The sequence below is a fragment of the Nicotiana tabacum genome, chromosome 13, assembly GCF_000715075.1.
Source record: "Nicotiana tabacum cultivar K326 chromosome 13, ASM71507v2, whole genome shotgun sequence".
Lineage (NCBI taxonomy): Eukaryota > Viridiplantae > Streptophyta > Magnoliopsida > Solanales > Solanaceae > Nicotiana > Nicotiana tabacum.
Genome location: NC_134092.1, coordinates 77,273,122 through 77,299,910, shown reverse-complemented (window position 1 = coordinate 77,299,910; position 26,789 = coordinate 77,273,122). Strand labels below are relative to the sequence as shown.

Below are 26,789 nucleotides of genomic sequence, written 5' to 3'. Positions count from 1 at the left end.
CAGTTGTATTATTGCACTCAACCAATTAGGTAAGGAGATGGCGGAGAAGAAAATGTGTGGAAGACTGCACTTAGCTTGGAAATGGCAGACTACTTAGATATTTTACAAGCTCTATGTTGAACTGGACAATTTTGTTAAGATTTACCTATAACTAGTCAAGGACCCAAGAAACTGCGTTTGTGTTTCTTTTTTCTTTAAGTGCATATAGACGGAGCATGATCCTGCGGTTCTCCGTTTTTAAACACATTATTATGGGTTCAGAATAAATGCTCAATGAATAAAATTGGTGATACGCTCCTCTAGTGATAGGATTAAGGTTTATTTATAGCAACAGATGATGGCAAGGTTCATCTGGCTTAGATTATTCTGGATAATAGGTCAAGTTTTCAATCTTCTCTGTTGCTTAGACTATTTCATAAATATATTGGCTTGAGGGGACCATTTAAGCAAATAAATATATTGGAACTATACATTTTGTAGCAAAATGGAAGCAGCAGCACACTGCACACTGCACACTGCTCAGAAAATAGAACTCTAGATTGGTTCTGAATTTTAGGTCTTCTTCAGATTGAATAACGATGTTTATTAGTGCAGTACTGCGATTAGTGGGAATATTAGTCTTTTTCTCTTATGCAACAACGTAAGAATTATGCTTATAACAACAGTTCTCAATCATTTATTTCCATAAAAAGTTTAAATCATTAAAAACAATTCTTGTAAAGTTGACATTTTAGGACTACTCTATCAAGTACCATCACAAAATATAATCACCACCACTAACTTCAACCACACAACCACCATCTTCGTTACTAGCCGGCCATCTCTACCACCAACTAGCCTACACTGCACAAACACCTCCGCCAACCTTTACTATCTTCATCCACCATCACCAACCGCATTCACTATTAACCAATCAATATCACTAACCTTTATCGTGCAACTACCACCGCCAATCATCACCACCAACCACTTATACTACCAGTCAATATGATCATCAACCAGTTCCACGACTAGACTTCATTGCATGATATTACCACCAATCACCATCGTTAGCCATCTCCACTAGCCTCCACCACCAACCACCAGCCTTTGACACAATCACCATTGTTAACCAATAACTACGTACCTCTCGCCTGCCACTAATATCACAATCCATTGCCCTCGCAATGAACGCACAATATAATTACCATCTCCAACCACTACTCAACATTAACTATTGCTAGCCACCTCCATCCACGAAGACCATCAACCATCACCTCAAAATCATTACTGTCGGCTACTAGTTGCCACCACCAATTTAGGGTGTGCTTCGTCAAATAAATTATGATTTTGTTTAATAGTTTGTGAATATAATATTTAATTATATATGATTTTCCATGGATTTTATATTTATCTGAAAAGGGCCATCAATGACCCTAACCTATTGAAAATGGCTCAAAAATGTCTCCATTTAACCTCTGAGACCAAAAATACCCTCAACATTTTTTTTTGGGTTCAAATCTGCCCCTGAAATTTAACAGACCAGTCAAGGTCAAATTGACCCTTTAAAAGATACCCGATCCGACCCGCTAACCCAAAATACATATAACCCATTTAACTAAAACCTAAAAACAAGAGACTATTCTTCAGCAAAACATTTCTCTCTTCTTTCGTGGCTTAGACTCGATTCTTGTGTGTGAAGTCGATTGTTGGAGCAAATCTGCATAGTAATTTCAAGGATTTTCTTGAAGATTCATATCCAAAGTCAAAGGTGAGTTTTTTTACTGTTTTGTATGAATTTTTTTTGGGTTTGAAATTTTTGGGTATCTACAACTTGTCCTTCTAATGCATTTTTTTTTTACTTTATTTATGTTGGTTGAAGCTTTTAAAGGGTTATTAAACTAGCGTTGGGGGTTATTTATTCGTTTGTGGTCGTATTGTTTGTTACATGTCGTTAGATTCTATTTTTTTTAAATTTGTGGTACATATTTACTTTCTTTTTTGGCTTGCATGTGTTGGCTTCTGTAGAATGCAAGAAAATATGGACTTGGATCTTAGTATAATTCATCATGGTGAAACTTACATTGGCTCTATAGCTGCTGGAACTGATTGTGATAGTTCTGAGGAAGAGGAAGGTGATGAACTTGTATCTAGTGATTATTATTACAGTGAGGAGTTGGAGATGTTTAGAAAGGAAAAGAGACTAAAGAAGTCAATAAAAAATTAGACATGTACAAAGAGTTGGAAAAAGGCATGACCTTTAAAGATATACCTGAAGCTAGAAAATATATTGGGTTTTATGCAGTTGCTAATTCTAAGGGTCTAAAGGTAAAAAAGAGTGATACAAAAAGACTTAGCGATAAATGTGATATTGGATGTCCTTTTAGGTGCTTTATTTCTAAGGATGGGCAAAGCCAAACTTTTAAGATCAAGACTTTGAACCAAAATCACGATTGTGATCCAGTTTATCAGAATCGTAGAGGTGATTCCAAAACTTTAGCGCATTACTTTAAGAGAAAAATTCAGAATAATCCTAAGTATAAGATCAAAGATATGAGGGGAGGCTTGGAAGGAGAATTCAAGTTCAATGTTAGCAAGTTAAAAATGAAAAAAGTTAAGAGGATTGTATTGGAGAAATTGAAGGGGAGTGTCACGACCCAATTTTCCCTCCGTTTGGGTATCGTGATAGCACCTAGTCTTAAGGACTAGGTAAGCCTAACAATAATTAAAACAACAGCATTATTTAAATAGAATCTCTTATAGTTCCCAAAACCGGTAGTATAATTCATAAGCTCTATAGAGTGTTTGCTAGAAAACTTCTAAATACAACTGTCCAGAAATAAGAATAAACAGTGCAAAACAAAAAGTTGAAGGTGACTCCGAAGCCTGCGAGCGCAGCGGCAGGTTTACCTTGAGTCTACGCAATAACAGTCCACACAGCTAGCTAACGAACAATTACCTGGATCTGCACAAAAAATATGTAGAAGAGTAGCATGAGCACACCACAGCAGTGCCCAGTAAGTATCAAGACTAACCTCGGTGAAGTAGTGACGAGGACTAATCAAGACACCCACTGGTCTAATAAACTGAATAAGCATAAGTATAGGGATGACAGAACATGACATCTATCTAAGGACCCCGCGATATGGCTAACGACATAGCAATTGCAATAAGGAAGGAAAAACAGGAAGTAACAGCGGAACACCAGAATAAGACACAGAAGAATGAACGAAAACACAACCCAAATCCAGAAATCACAATACATAAAGGCAAGTAGTAACTCAACAGCTGCAATAGTTTTTACATCAGGTCTCAGCCAACAACCCCAATAAATTAGTCAAATCCTTCAAGTGTAAACTTTCACCCGTAAGTTTTTAAATTGAGGTCTTTAGAATATAATCCTTTCCAATAAGAAATTATTTTTGAAATATACTTCCTTCAAATAAATATCTTTCAAACATAGTTCTTTCAAGATAAAACCTTTCATATATAAACTTTTCAAATAATTAGCCTTCAAACATAGTTCTTTCAAGATAAATACTTTTCAAGTATAACCCTTTCAAATAAATATCTTCAAACATAGTTCCTTCAAGATAAATACTTTTCAAATATAAACTCTTTAAGTAATATCCTTCGAGTATAAGTCACCCTATGACACCTAAGCATGGAAGATTAGCAGCTCTGAATACATATATAACCACAGGGAAAATCTACCGGGATGCCGTCCCGTAGTCCCGAATTAATTATGCAAGATAGGGGGATCTCCCGGAATACGTCCGTAGTCCCAATTTAAATATGCAGTGCTGGGGGATCTCCCAGAATACGTCCGTATTCCCAATTTAAATATGCAGTGCTGAGGGATCTCCCAGAATACGTCCGTAGTCCCAAAATAAATATGTAGTGCTGGGGGATCTCCCGGAATACGTCCGTAGTCCCAATTAAATATGCAGTACTGGGGGATCTTCCAGAATACGTCCGTAGTCCCAATTTAAATATGCAGTGCTAGGGAATCTCCCAGAATACGTCAGTAGTCCCAATTTAAATATGCAGCGCAAACAACAGAGATAACAACTATAACATGACAGAAATCTCGTACATCACCACAACGAGTACAAAAGCAACAATGAAAGAAATGCAAGGTACGACGAGCAAATCAACACAAGAATTTAAATCACAAGAATGGTAGAACTCATTCACAGGGAATAACCACAGTAAAGAATGCTAGGCACAAGGAGAACAACTTAACAAGGGAAAACAAAATAAAAATATAGCAACAATTTCACAATATTCAAGTCAACTATAAGAAGCCAACACGAGTCAAATAGTTCCAAATAATGGCAAATCAACTAAGATATAGGTTATCTAAACTCCTTTTGAGGTTGAGCAATTACGAGAAAAATTCAGTAATACAAGTAAGGATAAGCAGCGGAAGATAATCATAAATTCAATTAAGTCTAAACAATTATAAGATGAGAAAATAATGATTTCAATTAAAAATAAGCAGTTATAAAAAATATAGCACGACGATAGAAGAGGTAAAATCTTTGGTTAAGTCGAATAAGGGTCAAATAGACAGTAAGAGTGAATCCTAAAGTAATTATCTCTAATCAAAGCATGTAGATGTGAAACTAGCAAATAGGAATTCAAACGTATCAAAAATAACATCATACACAGTGAATATAAGGACATAAGAACCCTAAAAGACCAACTTTCCAAAAATAAGTCTGAGCACGCACTCGTCACCTCGCGTACACAGACTAAAATCAACATAGATGACTCAAATCCTAAGGGGTAGTTCTCCCACACAAGGTTAGGCAAGATACTTACCTCGAGTCAAGCTCAATCAATCCGTAAGAATACCCTTTCCATGAATATCCGGCTCTGAATGGCCCAAATCTAGCCAAAAGCAATTACATATCATATTTACAATCATAATAGACTCATCTAATTAATTAAATCAATACTTTAACAAAAATTCCAAAATTCGCCCTAAAAAGTCGACACGGACCCACGTTTCGGAATCGGGTAAAAGTCATAAAATACGAAAGCTCATTCACTCACGAGTCTAACCATATCGAATTTACTAAATTCCGACACCAAAATCTTGATCAAAACCCCAAAATTCGGTCTAAGAATTTTTCTCAAATTTTCACCCCAAATCCGTATTTAAACAATTAATTCTAGCATAGATTAGTGGAATATAACCATAAGGGAGTTAAGAATCATTACCCAAAAACTTCCTCCAAAAATCTCTCCAAATTTCGCCTTCTACCGAGCTCTCAATCAAATTTGTGAAGTGAACTTCAAACCCTCGAATCTGCCCCTTTTTCTGCCCAGTTATTCCGCATCTGCGGACCTTGGGTCGCACCTTCGGAATTTCCTTTGCAGGTGCGGAAATGACTTAAGAGGGCTGGGTCCACTTCTACGGAAAAAGGGTTGCACCTGCGAGTGCGCGCCTGCGGACTATTGTCTGCTTCTGCGATCTCCTCCGCACCTACGTGACCCTAACGCATCTGCGGGCATCGCAGATGCAGAATTCACCTCGCACCTACGACCCCTGGCACTCTTCCATTTTTCTTCTTCTGCACTTGCCTCCCCGCATGTGCGATCACACACCTGCGGTCTCTCCACCTCAGGTGCGAAAATGACAGATGCCTGAAGACTTCAGCAGCAACACAAATCCAACTTTTGATCCGTTAAGCATTCGAAACTCACCCGAGCCCCCCCTCGGGACCTCAACCAAACATACCAACCAATCCTAAAATACCATATGAACTTAGTCGATCCCTCAAATCATATCAACTAATGCTAAAATCATGAATCACCTTCCAATTCAAACTTAAAGAACTTGAAACTTTAAATTCCTACAACCGTTGCCGAAACCTATTAAACCACGTCCGAATGACCTCAAATTTTTCACACAGTTCACAAATGACACTACGAACCCACAACCACTTTCAGAAATCCATTCCGAGCTTGATATCAAAATTTCCACTATCGGCCGAAATCGCCGAAAATCTAACTTTCGCCAATTCAAGCCTAAATATACTACAGACCTCCTAAACACATTCCGAACGCGCTCCTAAGCTCAAAATCATTCAACGGAGCTAACGGAGTCAACAGAATTCCATTCCGAATCCGTCTTCATACAGTTCCAACTACGGTCCAAATTCTAAGACTTAAGCTCTCATTTAGGGACTAAGTGTCCCAAATCACTTCGAATCACCCGATACTTGAATTCAACCACGCACGCAAGTCAAGGCACATAATACGAAGCTGCTCAGGGCCTTATACCGTCGAATGGGACTTAAATTCTCAAAACGACCGACCGAGTCGTTACAGGGAGTTACCTAGATGACTACAATAGATTAGAGGCATACGCACAAGAATTGAGAGAGAGCAATGTTGGTTCTGATGTGGTGATAAATATATCCAAGGAAGCCTTGGCAGAAGGTAAAAGAAGATTCCTTAGGATGTATGTGTACTTCCAAGCTATGAAACATGGCTTTAAAGATGGTTTGAGACCTTTTATAGGGTTGGATGGCACATTTTTAAAAGGAAAATGCAAGGGGCAGTTGTTGGTGGCTGTTGGACGAGATTCTGTGAATTATTTCTATCTAATTGCTTGGGCGGTGGTGGATAAAGAAACCAATAGGACATGAAGTTGGTTTGTGGAGATGCTGAAGATTTCATTGGACTTGAAGGACGGTGAATGGGTGACCTTTATCTCAGATATGCAAAAGGTATATTTTTACTATTATGTCTTCCTTATTTGCTTTAAATGAGGTCCTTATTCATAAATTCAATTTTTTTTCCGCTATTCTATTATTTAACTATTGCAGGGGTTGCTGGATGCTACTTCTGTAGTGGTTCCTAAAGCAAATCACAGATTTTGTGTAAGACACATTGAAGCTAACTGGGCAAAGAAAAACAAGAGAGGTGGGGAGATGAGGAAGGTGTTGTGGTGGTGTGCTTGGAGCACATATGATGAAGATTTTAAGGATCAACTAAAGAATTTGGGTTCTTTATCTGAACAAGCTGTCAAAGACCTATTATGGTATCCACCTCAAATTTGGTGTAGACCGTACTTTGACACAAAATACAAGAATAATATGGTGGATAATAATTTCACAGAATCCTTCAGTTCTTGAATTCTGGAAGCCAGGTCAAAATCTATCATAAAGATGCTGGAGGATATTAGGATCAAGGTGATAGAAAATCTATCATTAATTTTCTTTTATTAATTGAGTTAAATGTTATTATGTGACTATTTTGTAATTGTTTTACAAAGGTAATGAATATGATCAGGGAGCATGAAGATGAAGCTAGAAATTAGAAAGAAGATATCAGTCCACTTGCAATGAGGTTGCTTAAGGACTACAAGCACATTGCACAAAGGTGCAAAGTTATATTTAATGGAGATAATGGGTATGAAGTAACAGAGGGTGTAGATAGGCATACAATTAACTTATTGATGAAGAGGTGTACATATAGGGCATAAGACTTGTCTGGGATCCCATGTCCTCATGCCATCAAAGCACTGATTCATAAAAAGGTTGATCCACTGACTGAGGTACATTAGTGATACTGTAAGGAGGCTTATATGCTGGTTTATAAGCATAAGGTGCAACCTGTTAGAGGTGAAAAATTCTGTAATGTGGAGCCACATCATGCCATGGAACCATCACCTTTAGCTAAAATGGTTGGTAGACCAAGGGTGAAGAGAACAAGAGAAAAGGCGAGGCTAGGAAAAGGGAGGGGATATGGTCAGCTTCAAGAAAAGGGCTTCACATGACATGCGGTTATTGTAGTTCACCAAGACATAACATCAGAAGATGTCCAATAGTAAGATGATTTTATATTCCCATTCTAAATTAATAATAACATATTTTAAATACCTAACTTAAATTTCAAATCATGTAGGTCAAAGGAAAGCACAATCTATCTTATGAAGAAACTTCTCAATCACTAGAAGTTATTCATATGACAGCACCTCAAGATTCCCAAGATTCAGAATTTGTGTTCATTCATGTTCCTGGATTAAATATATCTTATCAATATTCCAGTCACTCAAGTCAACATGAATCTGATTCGACCTTTCAGTCTGAAGCTAACACACAATTTTATGATGTTGACAAGATTGGGTGTGAATCTGATCCAACTCTAATGCCCAAGGTGATTTCTGAAGCTAACACTAGGCTTAAACAAAGGCAACTGCTGCAAAATCCTACTGGTACCAGGAAGATCAATTTCATGGGAGATGAAAATGATTTATATTTACCCTCTGATCTGTCATATTCCCCAAGAAAGATCACTTGGGAAGGAAAATCAGCAATGACCTCAAACCAATTGGTAGAAAAAAAGGAAAGAAGAATTACAAAACTGAAAGCTAAAAGGGCCATGCTTTAGGACAATTAGAAGTTAAATTATTTTGCTGGTTGCGATGATGTTATGTAATATCAATAGACTTATAGACATGTAAACTGATTATCGTTTATTGTTTTTGTGATGAATCAGTTACGCCAATGATTTTACTGATTCTAACAAAAATATATTTGTGTCGAATCAGTTACGGCAATGACTTTGCTTTTGTGGTGAACTTGATGTCATGGCAATGACGCTTCTATGGTGATTTTCAGCAGTTTAATATTTTTTAATTTTTTTATATATATATTTTAGCAGTTTTATAGTAAGCATTTTAGTATTATTCAGTTATTTTTTTTGTATTTCAACAGTTTGCTTCGGGTAATGGCACTAACTAAGCTTCAGGCCATGTCAATAGCAGATAAGTTCTTAATCAATAGCAGGTAATTACTTTCTCGGCAAAAATATTACTTCATAAATTAATAGGAGTTTTGGCCGTAAATTAACTCGTAACTTGTCCGCAATTACATCTACTCAATTGGTTGAGCTTTGAGAGGAAATAAAATTTTTGGACATTCTATCACAAAAGAACAAATTTTTATGCAAAGATAATGGGAGATTATGTTTTTCTGAAGAATAATCTCTTGTTTTTAGGTTTTAGTTAAATGTGTTATATGTATTCTGGGTCAGCGGGTCGGGTCGGGTATCTTTTAAAGGGTAGATTTGACCTTGACTGGTCTGTTAAATCTCAGGGGCAGATTTGAGCCCAAAAAAAACGTTGAGGGTATTTTTGGTCCCAAATGTTAACTGAGGGTATTTTGAGCCATTTTCAATAGGTTAGGGGCATTGATGGCCCTTTTCCGTATATTTATTAGGTTTTGAATAATTAAAGATAATTTAAAGAGTTTTAAATATTCAATGTTCAAATTTAATAATCCGATATGTACTTAAATTCAAATATAATTTGATTTTGCTTGAACAAGTAATTTTCAAATGACAGGAAAGTGTCATCTTACCAATAACAACAATAACCCATGATAATCTCACTAGTGGGGTCTGGGAAGGGTAGTGTGTACGCAGACCTTACTCCTACCCTGGGGTAGAGAGACTGTTTCCGATAGACGCTCGGCTCCCTCCCTCCAAGAACTCTTCACCTTACTCTTGGGGTGATTCGAACTCACAACCTCTTGGTTGGAAGTGAAGGGTGCTCACTACTAGAGCAACCCACTCTTGTCAAAAATGTCTATCTTACTAAGAAGAGAAATGCCTAGTGTGGTCTAGAGTGGCCCTTCAGAAGGCTCAAAGGATATCATTGTATTCAAACTAATCCATGCGAAGTATGTGTCAACATAAGCACTGCTCCGTACCGTATCCTTATACTCCATCCGTTTCAATTTAGATGAGTTAGTTTGACTCGTCACGGAGTTTAAGAAAGAAGAAAAGAAAACTTTTGACACTTGTGGTCTTAAAATCTTAAGGGGTAAAAGGTTTGTGGGCTATAATATTTGTGTGGCTATAAAAATTTCTCATTAAGAGTAAAATAGATAAAATAAATAGTTTAAAGTTAAATTATTTTTAATTGTAGAAATATGTCATTATTTTTAGAACGGACTAATAAAAAAAAAAAGAGTATATGTTAGCAAAAATCAAAACGGAAGAAATAGTACTTTGCGTCCAACCCAACCGGACAAAGCCATGTGTAGTTTAGGATCATGCAACTTCACTTTTAAATGGCAGCTTATTAGAGGTTCGTACATCCCCCAACTTTTGAGTCATTGAAGGTAATCTTTGCCCTTTCCTAAAAGGCGGTCCACTTCAATTATGAGAGCTTAAACTAGTCCCATCAACAAGCAAGGAGTGTGACGGAAACGATGAGAGTCTCACATTTAATTAGAGATTTTGTGTGTAATTTCTTTTTAAAAATCTTTTCTTAGGAAGTGTTTTCTCTTTTTGTAGGTCTTATTAGAAGTGCAAATTTGAATTAATGGGTCAGTAAGCAATATGAATTTGAATTAATCAGTGAGTGAGTTTTTGAACATATGATAAAAAAGAAAGAGAGATCCCGGCCCGCATGTTAGTTGAAACAGGGTCTACCTATCTCCAATAAAATACTACCAAGTAATGATCATATATAGTAGCTTTCCATTTCAATGGTGTAGAAAGCTAAACCAAGGGAAAGGATTCCTGCAGTCCAAGTTAAGCAGTAGTGGTCCTAACCGGAGTGCTTTCCAAAAATGGTTCTTTCTTTTCTTTTACTTCGCATATTAGGGTATATCTTTGAGTGACGGAAATCAAATGATGATTACTTAGTTGATGCTCATAATGTGTCTCTACTTATATGTCTCTATAGCAGTGAAACTTGTGTGGCAGTCGCTTTGACTGACATGTACTAACGATATCGAATTGCCATTGGAGGAAAACAAGTGTTAAAGTACTGAGGTGTGAAGACCAACCCAGATCGGCTTTTTGGATTTTCATGTAAGTTGTTCACTCCTATGTCTCTGTCAGTCATTCAATTCTCAACTCTATTTTTTTTTTTTTAATAACTATAGTGTCCCGACTAACTTGCGTATTAATTTCACAGATCACAATAGACTTCCAGCAGCATAACTCTGTCCTACAAAATTTGGACAAAAATATATACATGTCTGTTTACATTCTTGACATATAAGCCAAATTATTTAATTTGTTACTGAAACATATTTGCGATGCGTGCAGCGACCCTCAAGTCATTACTTTCTAAAAGAAACTAATGTCTTTAATTGGGATGGATGACAATGAACTTGAAGTGGATGGAAAAGCTATTGAGATGTGGAAAAGCATGTCAAAGGAGGTACTTCATTTGGATCTATTGATGGTACTATAGCTTTTATTTGTGTTTCTTACTCATTACTGTGCTCTTGTATGAATTAAATATGAAATGTGTTTGAATCACCAGATATTGGGTTCTTCACATTATAAATTTTTATTGTTATTTAATATTTTGCTGGTTTGTTAGACGACTAGATTTTTCTGCTCTTAATTGACTAACTATATGGCATCCATTATTGGATTTTCTGGCGATGAACAACAACAATAACCCAGTATAATCCCACTAGTGTGGTAGTGTGTACGCAGACCTTATCCCTACCATGAGGTAGAGAGGCTGTTTCCAATAGAAACTCGGCATCCCTCCCTCTAAGAACTCCCCACCTTACTCTTGGGGTGACTCGAACTCACAACCTCTTGGTTGGAAGTGGAGGTTGCTTACCATCATAGCAACCCCTCTTACCATCTTGGCGATGAACAACTTAATATTATTTGGAGAAATCCAAATTTCAGCCTTGGCGAATATAACCAATGGAAGAGGAGCACTATTGCATTACATCTTTGACGTGACTAATTAATGGCTTCGCACTTAAGTTGTGTGTAAACAAATACTATGTGGGTGCGTCAATATCTGATGTCTTCAATATACATCAGCCTCTATTTGGATCCTATTAACCTATAAGTAAATATGATTATATCTCTTAAAATTTTGTAAGAAAATTTATACATTTTCAGTGACTATCATATTTGACTGAGGGCATTTTTTCTATTAAGCTTAATAAGCTTTATACACCGACGATGTAAAAAAAAAAATATATATTTAAATAATCAGATCAATCAATGATGTAATTATATATATATATAAAATCTTTCTGATATATAATAAGTATCTAATATAATAAGTTAAACTCTACTCATTCATTCAAAATCTTTTCACTGTAAGTGCATATAGATTCTCCTAGTTTATGCTCCTTGTGGCTAATATATAACACTTCTTTTCTGAAACAGGAAACTGTGTTCCCATGGATGCCGAGAAAAATCTCTTGAGACAAAAATGGTACGTTCCATGCTCTTCTACTGTCCAACATCTCTGGACTGATACATGGGACCTTCATGATTATGGAAGGCAAGTCAAGATGTGGCTATTGTGAGCAGTACGTAGTTATTCTAGAAGTTAATGGTAATGTATAAATAGTATATTTTGAAAAGTGCATGTTCATTTGATGGACTTCAAGAATCATATGGTTGTATTTTGGAAATGATAGTGGATCATGAATTCATTTCATGGGCAAAAAGAAATACACGTACCTATTTTGGAGATAACAATGGAATTTTATGACATGTTTAAAATTTAAAATCTTCAAAATTTTCAGTATTTTCTTTTTCGAATTCGTACTCAGTCAAATATCACCATTTAAACTAAAATGGAAAGAGCAACAATTAGGTCAACTGACCAAACAAATCCAAAATATTGGATAATGACACTTGGTTTAGTTTCTATATAACTTTTTTTTTGTTAATATCGAACCAAATCAAATATTAATAGTTTAAATTTAATACGATTCAGGTCAAACCAAATTACATGTTAATGTTCTGTTAGTTTAAAACATTTTTTGATTCGATTGGTTTTTCGAAATTTCTTGGATACAGTGTATATTTTATGGATCAAATTCGTTAACTTGGGCCCATACACGACAAGCCCAAATATCGATTAAGAATTTCTTAAAGTCAAAATGGCATGGCATAGCCATGTTTACGGCTGACTATCCAAAAACAGCCACCATCGCTAATATAATCGATTTCTAGCCATTTTAATTTAAAATATATTAGTAAATGACATAATTTCCCTTGAACTTTTTAACATCCTATTTAGTTACTTTTCATTTTTTATCGCTCTTCTCTTTCTTTTTACAGTAGTGTACAGATTTCGCTTTCGTGAGAGCACTTTCTTCGAATTTAGTGTGGGTTAGGTCCAATTTTCTTCAAAATTGTCTGGGTGAGTGTTGTGTTTACAATAATGTGCTTGAATTTTCATTGTTATTGTTGTTTCGTTAGTTTTAAGTTTGATTTTCGTACTTTTAGTGTTTAAATATTTGTGGGATTTTAACATTTACGATTTTTTCTTTGTTTAGTAGTTCGTCTTATTTCTGATAATTTTGTCACTTTGTTATTAGTTTTATGTTGTAATGTTGTAATCGTTGCGTAATTTATTTTGATAAGTTGTTCAAATATTTTTCTAGTCTCTGTATATTAATTAGGGTTAATTTTCAAGTATTGTTTTGCTTCAACTGCATTATAGATTTCTCGAGTTCTTGTTAAAACTTGAAATCCAGAATAATGTGCTGGATTTCATATTTAAAAATTTGATTTTTTGTAATAAATTTAGTTTCAATATATTATATTTTTTAATTCTAGACCAGTATTTGTTTATGGAGTTTTATTTTTGTAATAAATTTGGTGTAGTATATTAAACGGGAAATCTGTCTTCTGAAGGCTTGTTTCCCAGTATTTTATATTGGATGATTTTTTATTATAATTTTTGTTTATGGAGTTTTGTAATAAATTTTGTCCAGTATATTATACGGAAAGTCTGTCATCTGAATGTTTGCCCTCCGGTATGTTATACTGGATGATTATTATAATATACTTGAGTTTTGTTTAATTCCAGTATATTTTACGGGAAGTCTGCCATCTGTAAGCTTGTTGTCCAGTATGTTATATTAGATGAGTTCTGTTTAGACTAGAGTTTTGTTTTATTTGTGATTACTTTTTTTGAATGATTATTTGTCTTTTTATTATTATTATGTTCTTTGATTATGTTTCTTCGTTATACCTCAGTATTTGTTTCTGGAGTTTCATTGCTTCTAATTAATTTGATCCAGTATATTATACTGGAAGACTGCCATCTGTAGGTTTTATTGTCCAGTACTTTATACTGGATGGGTTCTGTTTTATATACTGGATTCTGATCGTATTTACTAATCTAATTTGTAATATTCTTTGTTTTCATGATTTTATAGAAAGGGAATCTTAAGTAGTATATTGAAGGTACGGATTTCTGAAATGTTCAAGTTTTTATCTTAAAATTATATGAAATGCTGTTTATATGTGTTGTATTTTAATTTTAGGAGGGAGATAGATTTTATGACTTTAAGGAGTGGTTTCCTGCTGATTGTTATTGAAAAGGCGATCGAAATTTTAAGCAAATTATGTCATCCTTTTTGTCTGGAACTCAAATGGATGTGTTGAAGAACAGTGTATTTGGAAAGTTTTTAGAGTTGAATGAAGAGAGTCACTCTGGGAAGTTGACTCATTGTATGTTGCTATCTCAATTTTTCTTCAATTTCTGGATCTGTAGAGGATTCACATGATATCAAAGAATACGACGTCAATAATGAACATGGGAAATTAGAAGATTTTAATTTAGAAGCGATAAAGGAAGGGACTTCTGGTATTGAAACGTAAAGTTGTATATTTAAATTTTTTTTATTTATATTTTCTAACATATTAATGCATATTTTATGTAGCATCTGGTTTTGTTGATGTTGGAATTCCGGATGAAGATAAATGGTTAGAAATATGTGATTCAGAGGCTCATAAATTAACAGCTGAGCTTTGTAAACAAACAACAAATGAAGATATTTCGTCGGGTAAGATGACTAAACAGTCATGCAATGAAGATGTTCCAGCTATAGAGGTTTATAAAAAAATCATCAACCAAGATGATTTCAGATCATGAAATTGAGATGACTGACTCTCAGATTGATTGTCAGATTCATAAATTAACTTTCGAGTTTGTTAATGAGTCCATAGGTGTTGCTCCTGTAATGTCATCTATTCCAAAATGCTCTACACCTAAAGATGCTGCAACTTCTTCCTTGCCTATTCAGTCAAGTTTTGAAGGTGTCCAAACTTATGAGGTTTCGGACGACTCTAGTCAAGAAGATGCAACAAGAATAAGAAAACTTGTTGTACCTCGTGTTATTGTGAAAGGGGATCACCCTTTCAAAACGTCAATTACTGAAGAAATTCTTGTATCAATTAGTGATGAGTTTAGTAAGTTTGTTCAAACAAAGTTAATTCAAACTCGCAGGTAATTTTATATATTTCTTTATGTTTTGATTGTAGTTTCTTTGTAATGATAGTTTGGACTATTATATTTATGTATTTATTAAATCTTTTTAGGAAGAAGGGGTACAAAAAGAAGGATGATATACTGGAGGAACAGTTTAATCTTGGAATTGCATTTATAGCTGAGAGGACATGATTTTTTGAACTTTATTATTCAGGTATAGGTATCAATGAGACGGTATGTCAACATACATTATTTTTTTATTTTGTTTTAGTATCGGTATGTGTATGTGTATATTCTATTGATGTCTGTTTTCTTTTTGTAGCATATTGATATTATATTCTATTACCTCCGAAAGAAAGAAAAATATGGAAACATAAGGATGACAACTACCGATAACTATTTCATTTCTACCATTGAAGAGGTGTAGAATAAATCAACCATAGATAGCTTGAATGTAAAAAAAACAGATATTTGAGTTGACAAAGAAATTAAAAGAGTATGTGCTTGGGTTTTACATTCTTTGTAACACTCTCTGGCTTTTCGTTGATTATGTTCTTATGCCAATCAATGTAAAAGATGCATGGCATTGGGTGTTGGACGTTCTATCTTTGCATGATGGATGCATATACGTATATGATTCAATGAGATCCCCAAGACATGATGTTGTAGTTCGTAAAGCATTGCACTCATTTGTTGTAATGATACCATTGTTGCTCAACACCACTACATTTTATGAGCAAAGAAGTGACATTACAACGAATAGATCACATTACTTGGAAAAAGAGGATCTATCTGAACCATTTCCTCTTATATCAGTGGATGACTTGCCTCAACAGGAAAAAGTGTAAGTTGCAATATTTTTTTATATCATATTCTTCAGTTTTTACTCCTGTATTGTTTATCTTATTCTTTCTTAATATGTGTTTTGTATGTAGTGATTGTGGTATATATTATTCTGCATTTGCGGAATATTTCATTGAAGGCAAGAAGATACCTGTTGACAAGAACATCTTTGATCCTACACGTGTACAAACTAGATATGGAGTATTATTATACAATTATGGTAAGAAGAAGCAACTGGAATATCTGGTTAGTGAAGATGAGGCCACTGGAAGATTAGACAAACCTTGCGTTTCAAAAAGGCGCAACACACATACCAATAAATAGTTTTTTATTTTTTGTTGTAGTTTAAAAGATATTTTGGATTGAAATGCAGATTAATATATTGGAATATATATTTTTAGCATGTGTTTGTGTTTCTATTTTTATATTTTTATGTATAATGTGGATTGGAGTTTATATTTTTTATGGTGTATTTTTATGTATAATAAGTTGGATTACATAATTTTTGTTGATGATATTATAGTATAATTAGCTGAAGTTCTTATTTTGTTTGGTTCCTGTATATTATGCTGAAAATGCTACTTATGAAGCGCTATAAAGCCAGTATATTATAACGGAGAAGTGTAAAATAATGTAGAAGTTATATCCAAAATAATTTGCTCGAGTTAAAGACTTTAAAATTTTGCTTCTTGCATATTCTGCTGGAGATATATCACCTGAAAGTATTTTCTCCAGTATTTTATCCTGGATGTGTACAATCCAGTTTTTTTTTTTTGCTGGATTTGAAGCGATTTATTGATTAAAATAAAGATTAATGGATTGGAGTTTATAATTTTATGGTGTGTTTTTATGGATAATAAGTTGGATTTCATAATTTTTGTTGATGCTATTCTATTATAATTACCTGAATTTCTTATTTTATTTTGTTCCTGTAATTACTGAAAATGCTACTTATGAAGCGCTATAAACCAGTATATTATAATGGATAAGTGTAAAATAATAGAGAAGTTATATCCAGAATAATTTACTGGACTTAAAGACTTTAAAATTTTTCTTCCTATATATTATCCTGGAGATATATCACCTGAAAGTATTTTCTCCAGTATTTTATCCTAGATGTGTACAATCCAGTTTTTTTTTTTTGCTGGATTTGAAGCGATTTATTGATTAAAATAAAGATTAACGGATTGGAGTTTATATTTTTTATGGTGTGTTTTTATAGATAATAAGTTGGATTACATAATTTTTGTTGATGCTATTCTATTATAATTAGTTGGATTTATTATTTTATTTTGTTCCTGTATATTACACTGGAAATACTACTTATGAAGCACTATAAACCAGTATATTATAATGGAGAAGTTTAAAATAATGGAGAAGTTATATCCAGAATAATTTGCTGGACTTAAAGACTTTAAAAATTTTCTTCCTATATATTATCCTGGAGATATATCACCTGAAAGTATTTTCTCTAGTATTTTATTCTGGATGTGTACAATCCAGTTTTTGTTTTTTTGCTAGATTTGAAGTAATTTATTGATTGAAATAAAGATTAACGGATTGGAGTTTATATTTTTTATGGTGTGTTTTTATGGATAATAAGTTGGATTTCATAATTTTTGTTGATGCTATTCTAATAAAATTAGCTAGAGTTTTTTGTGTTTGTTTGGTTCCTGTATATTATGCTAGAAATGCTACTTATGAAGCGCTATAAGCCAGTACATTATAATGGAGAATGGTAAAACAATACAGAAGTTGTATCCATAACAATTGGCTGGAATTAAAGACTACAAATCTTTTGGTTCATGTATATTTGGCTGGAGATCTATCATTTGAAATCATATTATTCAGTATTTTATCCTGGATGTATACAAAACTTCTTTTATTCTTTTCATAATCACTTCCTTTAAATACTGTATTTGATGATGTATGTTCATTTGTAAGCCAGTAAGTTTTACTTCAAAACCAGAGGAAAATGCTACATAAAATATTTCAAAACAACAACAAAACACCAGTATAATATGCTGAATCTTTCTGAATTGATATGTAAAACTCATAAACTTTCATGCATAATATACTCGATCTGTATAATATACTGGATTAGTATAATATACTGTATGAGTATAATATACTAGATCAGTATATTATACTGATCTAGTATATTATATATAATATGCTGCTATATTCTATGTGATGAGTTCCGGTATATTTAACTGAGTATTAGATAGAAAATTTGATAGATATACGGATTTCGGAAAAATAAAAATTATTATATAACTACAGCAAAGTATGTTGTTATAGAAGAAACAAAGATTACGGTCATTTTGACTTCAAATCAAGAAACAAAAAAAATAGACAGTAATAATATTTTGAGAAACAAGAATCCCGAGAAAATTATTCTGGATTACAATCAGTTTTTTGAATGAGCGTATGCAACCTTATTCTATATAATCAATCATTCTTTTTCCTGTATTTTCTTGCATAAGGATGAACTACTGCTGAATTTGTGCAATTTGTTCTGTTATGCCCATATCTTTTACAACGATCACATCTTAATTCCTTCTTGAATTATGTACAGGAAATATGTCGATTCTTCTGTTTTCTTCCAAGCATAACTTTTGCATCTGGAGGCTTAGTGATTTCTGATTTAATAGTATCCGGTATAACCCATATTGTTGAATCACCTACATAATTTACTTGCCCTTCATATGTTTTCAACCAAAAGTCCCTTGTATAATAGGCAGAGCAGAAAGCCGATTTCTTTTGATATATACTGTCAATTGCAGCAATTGCATGTTCACAGGGTATCTCATTTAACTGAAATTCAGAACAATCACATGTTCTTTTGTCTAGATCAACAATAAATTCCATACCCTCTTCTTTGACTTTGAATTTGAGTCGATCAATGGGAAGTACTCTAAATGTAAAAGCTGGTTTAATTTTGTCTTCCAATGTTGCTTCTGCCCAATTCGATAATTTACAGAATATTCCTTCTGCTGATGTCCTTCTGTCATGACCCAAAACCTAACCCGTCGTGATAGCGCCTATCGTGGTACTAGGCAAGTTGACACATTTCCAAAACACATCGATATTTCATTTAAAAGATAAGTCAAAGCTTTACTTCACTAGAATCTTCATTAAAGAGTTCAAACCAAAATAAAAATAGAATGCAGAAAAGATAGCCCGACATCGGGGTGTCACTAAGTTATGAGCAACTACTACAAATTGTCTGATAACATCAAGACTAGCATAGTCTCGGAAAGACCAATACAACTAAGGGAAAGATAAGGAAGAAGAAAAACAGGGCTGCAATCGCCAGACAGCTACCTTGTTATCTCTGATGATCCGCTACTAAATATATCAACAACCGCTACCGTGGCCAGAAATGCCTGGATCTGCACATAAGGTACAGAGAGTAATGTGAGTATACCAACTCAGTAAGTAATAGCAGTAAATAAAGGCTGAGGAGTAATGACGAGCTAGATGCAAGTATAGTTCGTATCACAAAAATTCCGTAAAGTACAACATGCTTTAAAAACCAGTGTTTAAGTCAAATCAGCTTGTTTAAATCTAGTTCAGGTAAAACCAATAAAAATATCTTTCAACAGTTCTCAAATAAGGACTCACAGCAGCTATGATCACAAAGGATGAAATCACATACCGCTCCTCAGGCAAAAACATCACTCAGTCCTCCCAGTAACTCCAACCTCACAATCACCTATGCCTCCCAATCACTCAGCACTCGTTACTCGCACTCAGTAGGTACCTGCGCTCACTAGGGGTGTGTACAGACTCCGGAGGGACTCCTTCAGCCCAAGCGCTATACCAATGCCCATCATGGCAGAATCAATGAAACATGCTGCGGCGTGCAGCCCGATCCCATAAATGTCCTCGCAATCAGGCCCTCGGCCTCACTCAGTCATAATCTTTCCAGTCTCTCGGGCTCTCAGAAATCAAGTAATCAGCCCAAACAACATTGATATGGTGCATCAAATAAAGTAACAAAGACTGAGCTATAATGTAAAAATGCATGAACATGACTGAGTACAGATTATCAATCAAAAACAATGAGAGTACAACAAGAAAATACCTCCAAGGGTCCAAACAATACTGGCATAAGTCCTAGACAAAGTATCTAGCATGATTTACAGCAAGACTTTCTAAAACACATAAGGAGCATATAGCTACAACAGGTTGTTCAACTTTACAATTGCTACGGGACGGACCAAGTCACAATCCCCCAACGGTGCACGCCCACACGCCCGTCACCTAGCATGTGCGTCACCTCAAAATAGTCACATGACACTCAAATCCGGGGTTTCATACCCTCAGGACTAGATTTACAACCGTTACTTACCTCAATTAGAGCAAATCTTTACTCTGCAATGCCCTTACCTCTCGAATCGGTCTCCGAGCGTCCCGAATCTATCCACAAGCAGTACAATACGATTAATATATGCTAAAGGAATCAATTCCACAAGGAAACTACTAAATTAGACTCAAAACACGAAATTGGCTCAAACCCGGCCCCCGGGCCCACGTCTCGGAATCAGACAAATGTCATAAAACCCGAAAGCCCATTCACTCACGAGTCTAACCATACTAAATTTACCAAAATATAACAACAAAATCCCTTTTAAAACCTCAAAATTCCAGCTCAAGAACTCTTTCACTTTTTCCCCAATTTTTCACCCAAAATCACAATTTAGATGATAAAAATTAAGATATAATTATGGAATTAAAACAAAACTAAGTGAGAAACACTTACCCCAATCAACTCCCTGAAAATCCCTTCAAATTATCGCCTAAATTCGTGGTCTCTAGCTCAAAATATGAAAAATGGGCTCAAACCCTCGATTTTTGAATTTAACACTGTCTGCCCAGATTTCCTTCTTCGCGAACACGGAAGTACCCTCGCGTTCGCGAAGCACAACTGCCTCTGCCTAGAAATTCCTTCTACGTGTACGTGATCTACCACTTGCGAACACGAACCTTTACTGAACCTTCTCTTCGCGAATGCGACCTCACCCTCGCGAACGCGTAGACCAAATGAATGGGGTCCCCAACAGCCTTACTCCTCTTCGCGAACGCGACACCACTTACGCGTTCGCGATGCACACACTGCCCTACCCTTCGCGTTCGCGTCCTCACCTTCGGGAATGCGTAGAACAAAAATTCACCATCTCAGAAACACTCTTCGCAAATGCGAGGCCCTTCTCATGAACGCGTAAGAGGAAACCAGAACCAAAATACAGCAGTAGATCAGCTATCTCACCAAGGCCAAAAATGATCCGTTAACCACCCGAAACTCACCCGAGGCCCTCGGAACCTCAACCAAACATGTCAACAAGTCATAATACATCATACGAACTTAGGCGAACCTTCGAATCACTTAAAACAACATCAAAACACCAAATTACCCTCCGATTCAAGCCTAAGATCTTCTAGACTTCCAAATTCCGCAAACGATGCCGAAACCTACCAAACCGCGTCCGAATGACCTTAAATTTTGCACAAACGTCAGATATGACACCACGAACCTATTCCAACTTTCGAAAATCCAATCCGATCCCGATATCAAAATTTCCACTACCGGCCAAAATCACCAAAATTCTAGCTTTCTCCAATTCAAGCCTAATTCTACCACGGACCTCTAAATCACATTCCAGACACTCTCCTAAGTCCAAAATCACCTAACGGGGCTAACGAAACCATCAAAATTCAAATTCGAGGTCGTTTACACATAAGTCAACGTCCGGTTGACCTTTCCAACTTAAGATTCTACTTTAGAGACTAAGTGTCTCAATTCACTCCGAAACCACTCTGGCCCAGAATCAACTAACCCAATATATCATAATATAGCTGAAAAGCATAAAAGGAAGCATAAATGGGAAAAATGGGGCTATAACTCTCGAAACGACCGGCCGGGTCGTTACATCCTTCCCCTCTTAAACAACTATTCGTCCTCGAACGAGTCTAGAAACATACCTGGAGTCTCAAATAGGTGTGGATATCTGCTCTACATCTCCTGATCGGTCTCCCAGGTGGACTCCTCCACAGGCTGACCTCTCCACTGCACTTTCACTGAAGCTCTATATCCTTTGACCTCAACTTCCGAATCTGCCGATCCAAAATGGCCACCGGCTCCACATCATAAGTCATATCACCCTCCAACTGAACCGTGTTGAAGTCCAAAATATGGGACATATAGCCAACATACTTCCGGAGCATGGAAACATGAAACACTTGATGCACACTCGACAAGCTAGGTGGCAAGGAAAACTTATAAGCCACCTCCCCTATCCTCTGAAGCACCTCAAAAGGCCCAATAAATCGGGTGCTCAACTTTCCCCTCTTCCCAAACCTCATAACACCCTTCATGGGTGATACCTTCAGCAAAACCTTCTCCCCAACCATAAAAGACACATCACAGACCTTCCTGTTCGCATAGCTCTTCTGCCTAGACTGCGCTGTGCGAAGCCGCTCCTGAATTAATTTCACCTTATCTAATGCATCCTGGACCAAGTCTGTACCCAAGTGCCTAGCCTCACCCGGCTCAAACCATCCTACTGGAGATCTACACCTCCTCCCATATAAAGCCTCGTACGGAGCCATCTGAATGCTCAACTGATAACTGTTGTTATATGCAAACTCTGCGAGCGGCAGAAACTGATCCCATGAACCCCAAAAGTCAATGATACAAGCACGCAACATGTCCTCCAATATCTGAATACAGTGCTCGGACTGCCCGTCCGTCTGAGAGTGAAAAGTTGTGCTCAACTCAACCTGAGTACCCAACTCCCGCTACACGACCCTCCAAAACTACGATGTAAACTGAGTGCCCCTATCTGAAATGATGGAAACTGGGACACCTTGCAGGTGAACAATCTCTCGGATGTAAATCTCCGCCAACCACTCTGAAGAGTAAGTAGTACCAAATGGAATGAAGTGCGCGGACTTGGTCAGACGATCCACAATCATCCAAATAGCATCGAACTTCCTCGAAGTCCGTAGGAGCCCAACTACGAAGTCCATAGTGATTCGCTCCCACTTCCACTCTAGGATCTCTAACCTCTGAAGCAAGCCATTCGGTCTCTAATGTTCATACTTAACCTGCTGATAGTTGAGACACCGAGTCACAAACCTAACTATATCCTTCTTCATCCGCTTCCACCAATAGTGCTGCCTCAAATCCTGGTACATCTTCGCGGCACCCGGATGGATAAAGTACCGTGAGCTGTGGGCCTTCTCAAGAATCAACTCCCGAAGCCCATCCACGTTGGGCACACATATCCAGCCCTGCATCCTCAACACGCCATCATCACCAATAGTCACAACTCTGGCATCACCTCACTAACCCTACCCTGAAGAACGAGCAGGTGGGGATCATCATACTGACGCTCCCTGACACAGTCATAAAGAGAAGACCTGGAGACCACACAAGCCAATACCCGACTCGGCTCCGAAATATCCAATCTGACAAGCTGGCCCGCTAGGGCTTGAACATCCAATGCCAAGGGTCTCTATGCTGCTGGGAGATACACTAAACTCCCCAAACTCTCCGCCCGGTGACTCAAGGCATCGACCACCACATTGGCCTTCCTCGGATGGTACAAAATAGTGATATCATAGTACTTGAGAAGATCTAACCATCTCCGCTGACGCAAATTAAGATCTTTTTACTTAAACAGATGCTGCAAACTTCGGTGATCATTATAGATCTCACAATGAACCCCATACAAATAATGACGCCAAATCTTTAAGGCGTGAACAATGGCTGCTAACTCAAGATCGTGGACAGGATAGTTCTTCTCATGGGTCTTCAACTTGCGCGAGGCATAGGCAATCACCCTACCCTCCTACATCAGAATATATCCAATACGTACCCTCGAGGTATCACAATACACGGTGTAAGAACCCAAAGCTGATGGCAGAACTAACACTTGAGTTGTGGTTAAAGCAGTCTTGAGCTTCTGAAAGCTCTCCTCACACTCATCCGACCATCTGAATGGAGCACCCTTTTGGGTCAATTTGGTCAAGGGCGATGCAATAGATGAAAATACCTCCACAAAGCGATGGTAATATCCCGTCAAACTAAGGAAGATCCTAATCTCTGTGGCTGAGGACGGTCTAGGCCAACTCTACACCGCCTCTATCTTCTTCGGATCCACCTGAATACCCTCACTGGACACCACGTGCCCCAAGAATGCTACTGAACCGAGCCAAAACTCACACTTGGAGATCTTTGCATAAAACTTCTCCTCCATCAATCTCTGTAATACAATCCTCAGATGCTGAGCATGCTCCTCCTGGCTACGAGAGTACACTAGGATGTCATCAATGAATACAATAACGAATGAGTCCAAATAGGGCTGGAATACACTGTTCATCAAATGCATGAACGCTGCTGGGGCATTGGTCAGCCCAAAAGACATCACTAAGAATTCATAATGGCCATATCGGGTCCTAAAAGTTGTCTTAAGAATATCCGAATCCCGAATCCCGAATCTTCAGCTGGTGATACCCGGACCTCAAATCAATCTTGGAGAACACCCTCGCTCCCTGAAGCTGGTCAAATAAATCATCAATACGAGGCAAGGGATACTTGTTCTTGACTGTGACCTTTTTCAACTGCCTTTAATCAATGCACATCCTCATGGAACCATCATTTTTCTTTACAAATAGAATCGGTGCACCCCAAGGTGACACACTAGGCCGAATAAACCCCTTATGAAGGAGTTCCTGAAGTTGTTCCTTCAACTCCTTCAACTCCATCGGTGCCATACGATACGGTGGAATAGAAATGGGCTGAGTGCCTAGCACCAAATAAATATCAAAGTTAATATCCCTGTCAGGTGGCATGCCCGGCAGGTCTGCAGGAAACACATCCGGAAAATCACGTACCACCGGAACAGAATCAATGACAGGAGTCTCTGCACTAACATCCCTCACAAACGCCAAATAAGATAGGCAACCCTTCTCAACCATACGTTGAGCCTTCAAATATGAAATTATCCTACTAGGTACATAATCTATAGAACCGCTCCACTCAACCCTCGGAAATCTCGGCATCGCCAACGTCACGGTCTTAGCGTGACAATCTAGAACAACATGACATGGAGATAACCAATCCATACCCAATATCACATCAAAGTCAACCATACTGAACAACAAAAGGTCCACTAGGGTCTCCAGACCCCCAATAGACACCACACATGACCGATACACGTGGTCCACAATAATAGTATCGCCTACCAGAGTAGATACATGAACGAACGAGACTAGAGACTCACGGGGCATATCTAGAAAATGAGCGAAATACGAGAAAACATATGAATAAGTGGAACCAGGGTCAAATAATACAGAGGCATCTCTGTGACAAACTGAGACAATACTTGTAATCACAGCATCTGAAGCAATAACATTTGGTCTGGCAGGGAAGGCATAGAAACGGGCCTGGCCACCCTCTGATCTGCCTCCCCCTCTAGGGCAACCCCTAGTTGACTGACCTTCACCCTGAGCTGACTGGGCGGATGGTGAAGTAACTGGTGCTGAAGTCGAAGGCTGACTCCTCTGCTGAGATAGACCTCCATGATGACGAGGACACTGCCTCCACATATGCCCAAACTCCCCACACTCAAAACAATTCCTGGTGCTGGTGGCGGGAACTGAAGGGAGCCCCGAGCACCAGGATAAGTGGTAGAAGAACCTGGCATAGAGGAGCCCTGAATTGATGGAGCACGGGACGAACTCTAGGCTAGAAGGGCACTGAGTGATGAGTGGCCCTGATGAGAATTATGAGAACCATGGCCAGATGATGCACCATGGTGAACTGGGCGGGCTGGATGAGCATGTCTGAATGGACGGCCTCTGCCGTGCTGGAACTGAACCCCATAAGGAGCACCACTAAATCCTCCCTGTCCTCGAGGCCTCTTGGCCTCCCTCTCAATCCTCTCCTGACCGCGAACCATCTCAATCTACTGAGCAATGTCGACAACCTCATCAAAAGTAGCACCAAACACCCTCTCTCTGGTCATAAGCAACCGCAGTTAAAAAGTGAGACCATCTATAAACCTCATGATCCTCTCCCTATCTGTGGGAACCAACCAGATAGCATAATGGGCCAACTCCGAGAATCGCATCTCATACTGCGTCACAGACATATCACCCTGGCGAAGCTGCTCAAAGTGTCTGCGCAGCTCCTCTCTGCGGGACTGAGGCATGAACTTCTCCAAAAAGACCACGGAGAACTGCTGTCAAGTAAGGGGTGCTGTGCTAACAGGCCTACGCCTCTCATAAGTCTCTCACCATCTGAGTGCAGCCCTATAGAACTGAAAGGTAGTGAACGAGACCCCACTTGTCTCTAGAATACCTGCTGTGCGGAGTATCCTCTGACACCTGTCCAAGAAACCTTGTGCATCCTCACCCTCTGCACTACTGAAAGATGGAGGCTGGAGTCTCCCAAATCTCTCCAATCTACGCTGCTCATCCTCAAGCATAGCAGGAACCACAGTCCTGAGAAGCTGCAACCGGCTGGGCTGGTGGTGCCCCCGGTGTCTGGAATCCTTGTACCACCTGCTCTGGTGTACAGGCAGTGGGAGTCTGAGCACCTCCCCCGACATGAGAAGTGGCTGCTGCGGCCGGAACAGAGGCTGCCTGAGCAAGGCTGGTGCACGCGGTCAGAATCTAAGCTATGGCCTCCTGAAGGCTTGGAATCACA

The 26,789-nt window shown here is 37.6% G+C and overlaps 1 long non-coding RNA gene across 2 annotated transcripts; it reads left to right on the top strand.

The window, feature by feature from the left end:
- Positions 1–10,112: 10,112 nt before the first annotated feature.
- LOC107807284 (uncharacterized) lies at positions 10,113–16,377 on the top strand. 2 transcript variants are annotated; one of them, XR_001652852.2, is made up of 4 exons: positions 10,113–10,821; positions 11,062–11,200; positions 12,160–16,070; positions 16,162–16,377. It is a non-coding gene; the product is annotated as an uncharacterized LOC107807284 (long non-coding RNA). The 2 variants fall into 2 exon arrangements; XR_001652851.2 differs by having other exon boundaries at positions 10,115–10,821; positions 11,062–11,176.
- The last annotated feature ends 10,412 nt before the right edge of the window (positions 16,378–26,789 follow it).